We start from the raw sequence: 12,137 nt of genomic DNA, 5'->3' as shown, positions 1-12,137 counted from the left end.
GCAACAAGCCCAAGTCAGTCATCAAAAAACTATCTTGAAGGGCCACTTTGACAGCCTTAATGGTGGGTGAAGAACTTCCTGTGATCAGCAAGTCATCAACATACAAAACCAAAAATAGAAGTGAATCACCCTATTGCAAAATGTACACATTAGGATCAGAATGGCACCGAGTGAACCCAACTGATAGAAGGAAGGAGTCCATCTTGGCATACTAGGCCCGAGGAGCCTGTTTGAGGCCATAGAGAGACTTTCGAAGATGACACACAAGTGAAGAATCCTGAAGGAAGCCCTGTGGCTGCTCCATGTAGATCTCCTCATGAAGGTCACCATGAAGAAAAGCACTCTTCAAATCCATCTGATGTACTTCCCAATGATTAGCTGCAGCAATGGCAAGAACAATTCGAATGGAATTCATTTAGGCAAATGGCGCAAAAGTCTCAGAGTAGTCAATCCCAGGAACCTGGGAGAATCCTTTGGTGACCAAGTGAGCCTTGTGTTTGTCAACTGACCCATCTGCTGCAAATTTTGTCCGATAGATCCACTTACATCGAACAAGTTTTCTTCCTTTAGGAAGAGGGACAAGATCCCAAGTGTGGTTCCTCATCAAGGAACTATACTCTTCCTGCATAGCTGTATCCCACTCAGAAATACCAGAAGCCTCATGAAAGGACTATGGATCTGAGGCAGTAGCAATGAAGACATGTGGAGCATCTTGGAATTGTGAACGAGTTCGCCTGGTGTCTGATGGATCCCCAACCCAATCACCTACAGACTGCAAGGTTTGTCTAGCCCAAAGTGGGCAAGAAGATGGAGAATCTGGAGGGGAATCATTAACCTCTGAATGATGACTAGGAGAGGAAGGAGGTGAGTTCTCTGAATCACTTTCTGCATCAGAAGTAGAGGTAGAAGACTGTTCAGGTGAATCTGACTCATCAGAAGATCTGTCATGTATTCCAAGTGACTCTAATGTCAAGGTAGAAGTTGGAGAAGTGATAGAAAGTGAGCTTGAAGATCCCTCCTCAAACTGAACACTCCTCTCAATGAATAACTCATGTGTAGTAGGGTGAAGCAACCGATAACCCTTCACACCATCAGGATAACCTACAAATATGAAAGGTCTGCTTTGTGGATCCAAGGCCTTACGTTTCTCTGTAGGAATGTGGGCCCATGCAGGGGAGCCAAAAACTTGAAAGTGCTTAACTGATGGTTTTTGACCGCTCCAAGCTTCAAAAGGAGTAACTCCCTTCAAGGCTCGGTGAGGAACACGGTTCTGGATATAACAAGCACAATTAATGGCTTCTGCCCAATACTGTGGTGCAAGAGATCTAGAGTGAATCATACAGTTTGCCATTTCCTTCAAGGATCTATTCTTCCGTTCTGCAACACCATTTGCTGAGGATTGTATGGAACTGAATGCTGTAAATCAATCCCCTCTGAAGTGCAAAATCTTTCAAACCGATGGTTGACATACTCACCACCATTGTCTGTGCGCAAAATCTTGATGGCTTTCCCAGATTGCTTTTCTACAAAATTTTTGAAGTCTTGAAAATGATCAAATACCTTTGACTTCTGTTTGAGAAAGTACACCCATGTATATCGAGAAAGGTCATCAATGAATGTGAGGACATATCGGGCCCTGCTGAAAGAAGGATGTTGAAATGGACCAGCCAAATCACTGTGAACTAACTCTAGTATCTGTGAAGCTCTCCATGCCTTACTTTTGTCAAAATTTTCCTTAGGATGCTTACCAAGAATGCAACCTTGGCAAACACCTCCTGAGAATTGAACCGAAGGCAACCCTGTGACCATGCTCTGTTGGTTGAGCTGATGCAAATAGCGAAAGTTAAGATGGCCAAACCGCTCATGCCATAATTTATTCACATCATTAGAGTGAGTGAGCAAAATAGATGAAGGTGGATCGGGAACAAAGTGAGAAAACAGATAGAGCCGTGACTGATGATCTGCTCTCCCAACTGCAACTATAGAATCACTATGCAACTCACGTATCTCCACTGAATCAGGAGTGAACTCAACCCGCTTGCCTAAACCTGTGTGAGTGATTTGGTATATTGATAGGAGATTAGTTGATAATGAGGGTACACAAAGAACATCATGGAATGTGCCATCCCCCACATCAACAGACCTTCTCCCACACACCTCAATAGGAGTGTCATCACCCATCAAAATAGAAGGCATAGTACATGGCTCCAAGGATGCAAGTTCTTCCTTAGATGAAGCCATGTGGTGTGAAGCACCCGAATCAAGAACCCAAGTGGATGGTGAGGAAGCAACTGCAACAAGAGCTTTGCCCTTTCCTTTCCCCTTGTTGTTTTCTTTTTCCTTGTTAGTCTCTTCATTAGAACTTTTTTTGATAGACTCAGGAACACTAATATTATTCTTCTCAAGAATGTATGTCAAGTGATCAATTTGTTTCTTCAAACATTTATGTTCATCATGACTGGGTCTTTTACAATAGGCACATTTAACCTTTTCTTTCTAGGCTTATCGCCCTTGGAGGATGAGGTATCAATAGTTGCTTTTGAAGCAATTGGTATCTGATCCTTCTTTTCCTCACTATTATTTTGTTTCTCATCCTTACTATTGTTGTTACTACTTTGTCCTTTTTGTTCTTTTGTGCCTTGGTTGGTTTCTAAGGCATGTGACTTAGAGGACTTAAGAGTGCCCATCTGGATTAGCTTGTCCTGTTCTCGAGTAAGATTGACAGCAAAATCATCTAGAGATGGCATGGTGAATTGAGTACCAAGTGCACCCTTAGTAGCATAGAAGGTAGAGACAAACACAGAATATTCTGAACTTAGCTTAGAGAGAATACTGAGAATCAGTTGTTCATCTTTCTTTTCAGTTCCACATTGTTTTAACTGCAGCCTTAGTGATTTCAATTTGGTGAAGAAATCTTGGATTGTGTTGAAATTGCCTGGACTCAAACTAATTAATTCATTTTCCAACATATGACCCCTCATTGAATCTTGTGTGCCAAATAATGTTTCTAGCTTTGTCCATACTTCATTTGGTGTATCCAAAGACTCAATGTGAAATAGCAAGTTAGGAGAAACAGACAAACACAATGTTCCATATGCCTCATCACATTTGTTAAACCACTTAGGCTTGTCTTCATCTTTAGCAGGTTCAGTTTCAAGTCCCATAGTTATCCTATTTAATCCAGCTTTCCTTAAGTGAATTATCATGCGTGATTTCCACTCAAAGTAATTGTATGGAGTTAGGATGGGCATATTTGTTTGATCCATGATGAAGGAATGCAAAGAAATGCTAAAAGGAAGAGAATCCAGCCACGACAATGCCCCCCCCCCCCCCTCTTTACTCAATCAAAGAACCCGCCCGCCCCCCCCCCCCCCCCCCCCAAATAAATATTATTTGGTACTTTATTTTAGTGCATTTACAACTACCACTAGAAAGAGATACTTAGTGGTCTGATTTCAATGCATTACAAACCCTCATGAAGAGCATATGCTAAAAGTGAAACTTGGGCACAATAATCAAGAAAAAAAATAGCACCACTGGGATCTACTCAAAAAATTATGCACTTTCAAAAAAAGAATCGCCTCAATACGAGGTCGTATGAGAAAGTTATGATCCTCTGAAGTTTCCAAAACGAGAATTGTGCACAGTCACGGCTGAGAATCTACAATTTATGAAGAATTCATGCATAAAAATCAAAAACCAACTCCACTAGTGGATAGAGCACAAAAAAATAGCCAAGTTCATAACAAGAATCATCAAAATCGTAGTCCATATGAGCAAGAACGAGACATTTGAAAACTGCATTCAAATCTGCGGTTGCCAACGGAGAGGGGTATGGCTATAGCTTTGCATGCTCGATTCTGAAAAATATACAGCTTTCATGCAAAATCTAAAAGATACCCAGATCATTTTTCAAGGCTGCGAACAAAATCCAGAAAGCGTTTTTCTTGCTGATGAACAGAAGATGTTGCTATAGTGTAAATCAGACGCCTTTAACAGTAAAAAACGGCTCCAAAAATTAGAAAACGACCCCAGCAACCAAAATATGAAATGCAAATGCTGGATCAGCTTCTTAAGTCCATCAATGGTATGTTGGAACCTGCAAAACTGATTGAAAACTCCAAAGAAAAACTGTTTTTGTCAAAACTTTTCTGATTCTCAGGATCATCCAAAGATGCAAGAGAAGAGCATACTTTGTTTTACAAAAAACTACAATAAAGTTTATTTGCCCCCCCCAAATCTCTTAAATAAGGAAACTAAAATCTACTCTTGCACATAGAAAAGCTCTGATACCATGTTAGAATCTGAAAAGATTAATAACCCAGAAAACTAGTGCAATGAGTAAATATCTAAACTATGAATGGAAATGATACAAAATTAAAATAGCATCATAGAGTTAGTCTCCAAGAGAGTAATGCAAATGCTGGAAGCAAAATAGCATTAAGAGGATGCAAAACAAGAGATGCAAATACAAGCCAGGTAGCATGCTTATATAGGCTAGGAAGAGGGAAGAGGTGTCAACACCAACCAATGAGGAGCAACCATCTATCGGACTAAAGATAGCAAAGTATCTTTCCAAGATAGCTAATGGATGCTCACATGTAGGAAGGTGACACCTCACAACCATTCACCTAATAAGACATGCTTTATTAACCTAAGCGAGATTATTAAAAAGTGTAGGAAAAACCTAGCAAAAAAGGAAAAATAAAAAACTACACTAACATAGCCATGGGCTTCAATTTTTGTCAGATAGGAATTGAGTCAAAAGTCCGACCAACAATGATGTGAAGGATGTGATTGATTTGGTGTCAAAATCTAATCCAAAGAAAGTAAATTACTAGAATGGCATGATTTTACTTTGGTCACATGAAAAGCATAGACCTCCTCATTATAAAACTTGTATACTAATTTTGATCTTATTAATGGTTGAAATTCTTCCAGTGGTTTTCGTATCTAGAGCTATCTCTTACTTTGGTGGCTTTCAATGGTAGTAGTTGCAACCAAAGAGAAACAACTAATTTCTGAAGAATGGACAGTGTGTTAGAATAAATTAATTATTGCCCAAATAGTTAGCATTTTCCAGAATGTTCAATGGTCAGTGGTCAGCACAGACCACTCATTTTCCATGTGCAACCAACCATTTAGCCGTCCATTTCAACTATCCATTATAAATTTCATAGCTAACTTCTTCCTACAGTTTACTAAACATTAATAATGTATTTCTCTATAAATTAGTAGACTAGGTCTGGGATCACTAGAGCCCAGTTTGGGTTTCTCCATGGCTTTCTCTCTTGTTTGGTTTGTTTTTTGTGTTGTGCTATAATTTTTATCATGGTATCAGAGCTTATGGTAAATGATCCAAAAGTCTTGAGAGAGCAATGAGTGAAATATTGCGATTGAAAGATGTGGAGTGAAAGATTGTGATACGATTTCTAATGTCTTGTGAAGAAGGCTATTGTTATGAGAAGGCTGTTCATTACAGAGCTGGATTGAAGTTCTATACATGTTAATTTGTTGAGTGAGCTAAAAGAGGAAAAAGTGTTGCAAAGGAGATCCAAATAAATTTCCTCAAATGAGATTGTTATCATGTGTGAGAGTGAATGTTCAACCCATTGTGAAAGATGATTGACATTGTCTTTAAATGAAAGATGGTTGGTGGTGTATTTGGGCTATGATTTGTGATGTAGCCAGTTAATAAGGCAGCATATTGTGTTAAAGGATAATTCATGCTAAAGAAAGATATTGCTAGAAGGAAGAGAAAATTGAATGTGTGATATTTTTGATAATGTGTGAAATTGGAGTGGATAATCAAAGATAAAGAAGCATTTTTGATTTGAAGCAACTCAAGAGTGTTGGATTGCTATTAATGTGGGAATGTCAAGTTGTTACTCATATGTTTGTGAGATGTGGAGCAAGTTTGTGCAAGCGGGAGAGCCAAAGATTGCATACACACTTCTAATGTCAGAAGAATGAATCAAGGGAGTGCTATGAGAAAGAGAGAAGTCATGAAAAGAAGGAAGCTAAAGTTGAAGGTGAAAGTATATTTTGTTACTATTAACAGTGTTTAATTATGTATTTTTATTTGAAATATGTGTGGAGTATTAGAAGTTTGTTGTAGGAGTTTGCGTTCATTAGGAAAAGAGATGGCATGCTAGAGTTTTTTGTCATGGTGCAAAGGTCTGTGTGTGTGCTGATTGGATAAAAGTATCGGGATTGGAAGTGAAAATTTGTTTGTCTAATTGTGGAGGATATGATATTCTTGATAGTGGTTATGTAATAGAAGTTAGTTGCATTGATATCCCCCAACCAAGTGATTAAAATTAAATTAGTGATGATTTTTAATGGGCTATGTGAATGTATGGGGTGCATTATCAGTTGTGTCCGACACTCCAAAGGTTTTTAGTTTGACATATTGATGAACCATGTATGTGAAAAGGATTCCTATAGAACTGGCGAGTACAACAGCTGGATACCCATGTATCTCAGTAGATGGATTTCTTTTTATATGGACTCAATAATTAGTTTGATTTAGGTACAAAAAAAGAAAGGTCTAGAGTGATGATAGTTTCCCCGTAGTGATGATTCGTGGTCATTAGAACCAATGAGTGCCTGGTTTGTGGTAATCCAAAACCACTTGAGTGCTTGAAGTTTGTGGTGATCTTAAAACCACTTGTGTGATGTTTGAGAAGATTGTGGTGAACTTTAAACTACTTTGATATTACATCGGTTATGGGTAATCCGTACAAAACCTAGAGTGATTATGATGGGGGGAACAAGATGAGTGAAAGCATTTAATAATTGATTGTAAATGGGTACCTAACAAGGCTTAATGCCAGGACCCATCATCTCTAGATTATGGAGGGATTTCTAAAAAATAAAATATATGATAATTAATTTATGGGAGATGTTAGAATAAATTAATTATTACCCAAATAGTCAACATTTTCCAGAATGTTCAGTGGTCTGTGGTCAGCACAGACCACTCATTTCCTATATGCAGCCAACCATTCAGCCGTCCATTTCAACTGTCCATTATAAATTTCATAGCTAACTTCTTCCTATAGTCTACTAAACATTAATGATGTATTTCTCTATAAATTTATAGACTGGGCCTGTGATCACCAGAGCCCAGTCTGGGTTTCTCCATGGCTTTTCCTCTCTATGGCTTTCTCTCTTATTTGGTTTCTTTGTTGTGTTGTGCTGCAATTTTCATCACAGTGGAGGTCAAAAATTTCTTGAAGACAGAAAGAAAGACGGTAGAGTTAGTAGAACGAGTATGCGGGTGTCCAGAGCTCTGATCAATGCAAAGACAGAGGCATTCATTCCTCAGATGCTCTCTCTCGGCCCTTACCACCACCGCTCTCTGCAAGAGGAACCTATGGGGCCGTACCACACATCCCTCAACCATCTTTCTCAGATGGATATTTACAAGCTCAACTCTACAGTAGATGCTAGAAAAAACAAGTCCGTGGTAGACTTCTTCACCAAAATAATAGATAAATCGTCAGAATTTGAGCAGTTCTATGACTGGAAGATTAACGACAGAGAAAAGTTTGGGTGGATGATGACTGTGGACGCTCTCTTCCTGTATCAGTTTATCAAAAATGCGTTGCACATTCTTCAACGGGAGGAGACTATAAGACACACCAGCAGGTATGGTGAAATTTTTACCCCCACGCTCACAAGCATCAGATGTGATATTACGAAGCTCGAAAATCAGATTCCTCTTTCTCTTCTCAGAGAAATAGATAGTGATCTCAATTTCAAGACAGTTGGAGAGTTTCTCAAGACTCAAATATCTCAACTCTCTTGCTTTCTAGTACCTCGTGATGTGGAGATTACCGCCCAGGAAGAAGAAAGTCATCTACAAATACCTAGCGTTCTTGCAGATTCACAAGACAGAAGATAGGAATCCGAGTTTCTACGAGCGCTTCATGACAACTATAGACGACATGGTTGCCTTCGTCTTCGCTCTCTGCAGTCGTCACCCAGAAAAACGAGGCGACGAAGATTTCCTGGAGAAATACAATGCAAAAGAGCTCGCCAAGGCCGGAATCAAGTTCAAACCAGGCTCTGAAAAAATTAGGTTTGACAAGCATTCAGACAGTCTTTTTCTTCCAAAGATTCTGATATCACACACATACACAAAGGTAATGCTGAGGAATCTGCTGGCGCTCGAATTCAACGACACCAATCGGGCGAAACATGTGACACAGTACATTGAACTGATGGACTGCCTGATCGACACGCCAGAGGACGTTGCCCTGCTTCGAAAAAGCCATGTCATCGACAGGCACAGCATGATGATCACGGATGAGTACGTGGCGAAGATGTGGGACGGCATGGCCAAGCCTATGTTTTACGCAGAGTTTCTGGAGCATGCGCAGGAGGTGAAAGCTGGAATCAGGGAAACGCTAATCAAGAATTATTATAAGAGTAAGCTCAGAAATACGTGAGCGGAGTTTCATGTGGAACATGTTTCCAGACCGTGGAAGGCACTGGCACTGCTGACTGCGATTCTTGTAGCCAACCTCACCGCCGCATAGACATACTGTGTTTTTGCTGCTTGTCAGAAGAAATAATCCTAGTGTTGAACTCATGATGCCTTCTGGCCTCAAGTGCTGCTTAAAATTGATTTTGGTGATGTCAATGTAAAGTAGTGTTGGGAATGTTTTTGTACTGATTGTGGTACTGTCAAAACAGAGTTATGATTAGATTACATTATATGATTTAATAAGTTATGATTATGTTTTCTATTTGGTGGTTCGATTTTTACATAGAACTCTTATGGATATTTTCCCCGACAACGGCTATCCAGGCAGTTCGTTTGACTGCCCAGATGCCCGCATCCCCCGGCAACGGCTAAAGGGTAAACTATTTTGTTTACCCCAGCCGTTAGCACTAGCTTGTACCCTGCGGCATACCCTGCCCTCCCGTCAGTGAAATGTCTGACTGAGTCTAACCGTGATCTGCCCATCTGTGACCCTGCACGTCACCTCCCGCGTTTCAGAAGATCCTATGATACGTGATTGCCAACTACTTACAACTTATCTCATAAATGGTGGGCGTTGCCAACTTGGCAATTTATTTCAACGCAGATCGGATCTCTGCAATGGCTGCAAGACACACCAAAGTTTGACGCCATGAAATAAATGACACACCCACTTTCTCCAAAAATAAGCGGGAAGCTTCTACGTTTTCACAGCAAAATAAGCGGGAAGCTTAATTCAATCACAAAAACATTGATAAGTTTGTTCTTCTTCAATCTGTAACCTTCGCTTGGATCTTCTGTAATCAGCAGCTGTGACTGGCGAACCATCTGCCTCCCCACTCTTCACCAGGCAAAAGGTATGTAAGTACTCCTCTGCTGGTTAGTTTTCCTTAGATTTTCTACTTTGTTTACGTTTTTAAAGAAAAATGAATGCCGAAATCTTTTGTAATTGCGTAGGATTTCCAAAACTCTCAATCCTCAAATCTCTCACCATCGTAATAGTCTTGTCTCTCCCTGCTATTGTTTGTTTTGTCTGGTTCATTTGTGCGTGCTTAAATCAATAAACAGTGTACACACATTTAAAGGCAAGGTCCTGAGCATAGATGGCCATTTGTGAAACTATCCTCCAACAACTACAGCTATAATATCTCCATTGAGTTTTAGTATTCCCACAATGACAATAGTAATACTTTCAATGAAATGAGGTTTCTGACTGTAATGTACCTACTCTATCTTGGCTTGGAAATTTCAGAAAATCACCTTCACTTCCCCATTTTTATTACGAATTATGATATTTGATATTTGATATTTCCTTTGGGTTTACAGGATTTGATAGAGTTAATAAACATGTTACTAAATTTATGGGATAGTTGTCCTTATCAATATCGTTACTATATTTGATATGATATTTGCTTGAATAAGAAAATTTGATCATACTTCCCCCAATTTAATAGTTGCAATATGTAACCTCAATAGTTTTACAATATGTAACCTCAATAGTTTTACATATATAATTGCTACCGAATTTCTAATTGTTTCTAATTATTATTAAATTTATAGTTGTTTCTCATTACTATTAAATGTCTTATTGTTTCTGGTTAATACTAGATTTCCAATTTTTTCTAATTATTATTAAATTTCTAAGTTGAAGAAAATTTCATTTTTGTTCAACAACGAGAGTTGATTTATACTTTTCTAACTCATATAATTAATAAAGGAGAAATTAAATCATCTATATTTCTAAATTATGGCAATGTAAGAAAGGAATAAGAAGGAATATTATAAATTAGATATGGAATATTATAAATTAAATGGTAGAACAAAATTTGTGTTGATCAAGACTTTCTCTTCCATGTCAGATTTGTCAGTTAATTGATTAGAATTGGTGCATACAATTAACATTGAAGACAAGAAAAAAGAAGCTTTCAATTTATCTAAAATATAAATTTTACTTGTCCAATAATTACTATTGTGATGACACTTATTAAATGCACTCTAATTCTACCAAATACAATTACAATTCATTTTATTTGATGTTTTATATAAATATTATATTTTTGAAAGCTATATGACAATTTTTTAACTTTTCAATTTTTATATATTATTTTTCTAAAAAATTAACAGTTACAAATGGTTTTCATATTAAACATTGATGTTTATTATAAATATTATATTTTTTAAAGTTATATGACAATTTTTTAACTTTTCAATTTTTATATATTATTTTTCTAAAAAAATTAACAATTACAAATGTTTTTCATATTAAATATTGATGTTTTATATAAATATTATATTTTTAAAAGCTATATGACAATTTTTTAACTTTTCAATTTTTATATATTATTTTTCCAAAAAATTAACAATTACAAATGGTTTTCATATTAAACATTGTAAATACTTATGTTTAAAATGAAAAAAAAAAGTAAAATTATTCACTGCTATTTAGTTTTAATTATAAAATTAATTATTATTTATATTTAAATTGATAAATTTAAAAGTAATTTTATAGTCACTATAATGTATTTGTTATATATAAAATTTAAAAATTTAATAATATGAATATTAAGATATATTTTATACTAAATAATTTTAAAATAAAATTAACATTAAAGTGTTTCTAATTTAAAGAATTTGAATCTTATTTTAAAAATATAATTAAGATTACTATATACACTTAGTAATATCTACATTACAAAAATTAAGCTACCATTTTGAATATCGAGATTGTTAGGTATATTACTTATAGCTCATAATATACCTATACTTTATTCAATGTTGATTAAAATAAATTAACTCAAGCTTATAATAATTTTTTTAAATAAAAATAAAAAAAGTATTTTTCTTACACATAAACTAAATTTAAATTATATCTATTACTTTACTGAAGGCATGTACGGCCCTTGTTGTATTTGATGCAATCACCTAGTGATTAATCCTTTCAATGACAACCAATTAGATGTGAATATTGTTCTTTTTTCTATTAACTATAGAGAGATCAAAAAAATTATACAATCAAAAAGAGTCAAAACAGAGGCATAGCCTCACTCTAACACTAAAGTAGCAGGAGTACAACTAGAATAGATCATATGCAACAATAGCCCAAAGAAAGAAACAGAGCTAGTGTAGAGTATCAGAGTATGCATCCACCCATGCGGTCCAACCGAGTGGGCCCTCCATCCAAACGATAGTATTTTGCTCCTGGATCTAGGATAGCATAAAGATCTCCTCCTATTTGGTGTTATGATTCTTCTTAATAGCTTGGTCATAAAACCCTCCACCTTCAAATCTCTCACCATCGTAAAAACACAATAAGAGGGGGCCTTGAAATCCATGTTTACAAAGATTATCCCATGTACAAATCTCTCAGCATCTTCATAAAACTCAAGGTCATAAAAGTTTCAAAGTTTCCTTTTCAAAACCTTCACAAGTTACCTTCTATTTGTTTAAAATATTGTGCAAAAATAAAGAAAAACCTAAATAATTATGATATGATAGATTAGAACAAACCACCAACATTTAAATTAGATCCCAATATTGGAAAATAGATTATTTAATTTTACAAATAGGTGGGACTAATAATATCACCTTTTACCTGAACAATAAGATGATGTCATACAGGTCCAGAGCTTTCCAAGTGTGAATATTC

At 36.5% G+C, this 12,137-nt stretch overlaps 1 pseudogene; it reads left to right on the top strand.

Moving 5' to 3' along the window:
- The first annotated feature begins 7,276 nt into the window (after positions 1-7,276).
- Positions 7,277-8,582, top strand: LOC149561003 (putative UPF0481 protein At3g02645; annotated as a pseudogene).
- The last annotated feature ends 3,555 nt before the right edge of the window (positions 8,583-12,137 follow it).

The sequence above is a fragment of the Cupressus sempervirens genome, chromosome 4 (assembly GCF_028749045.1).
Source record: "Cupressus sempervirens isolate cs-2001-9-10 chromosome 4, ASM2874904v1, whole genome shotgun sequence".
Lineage (NCBI taxonomy): Eukaryota > Viridiplantae > Streptophyta > Pinopsida > Cupressales > Cupressaceae > Cupressus > Cupressus sempervirens.
This window is presented reverse-complemented; position numbering and strand designations above follow the sequence as displayed.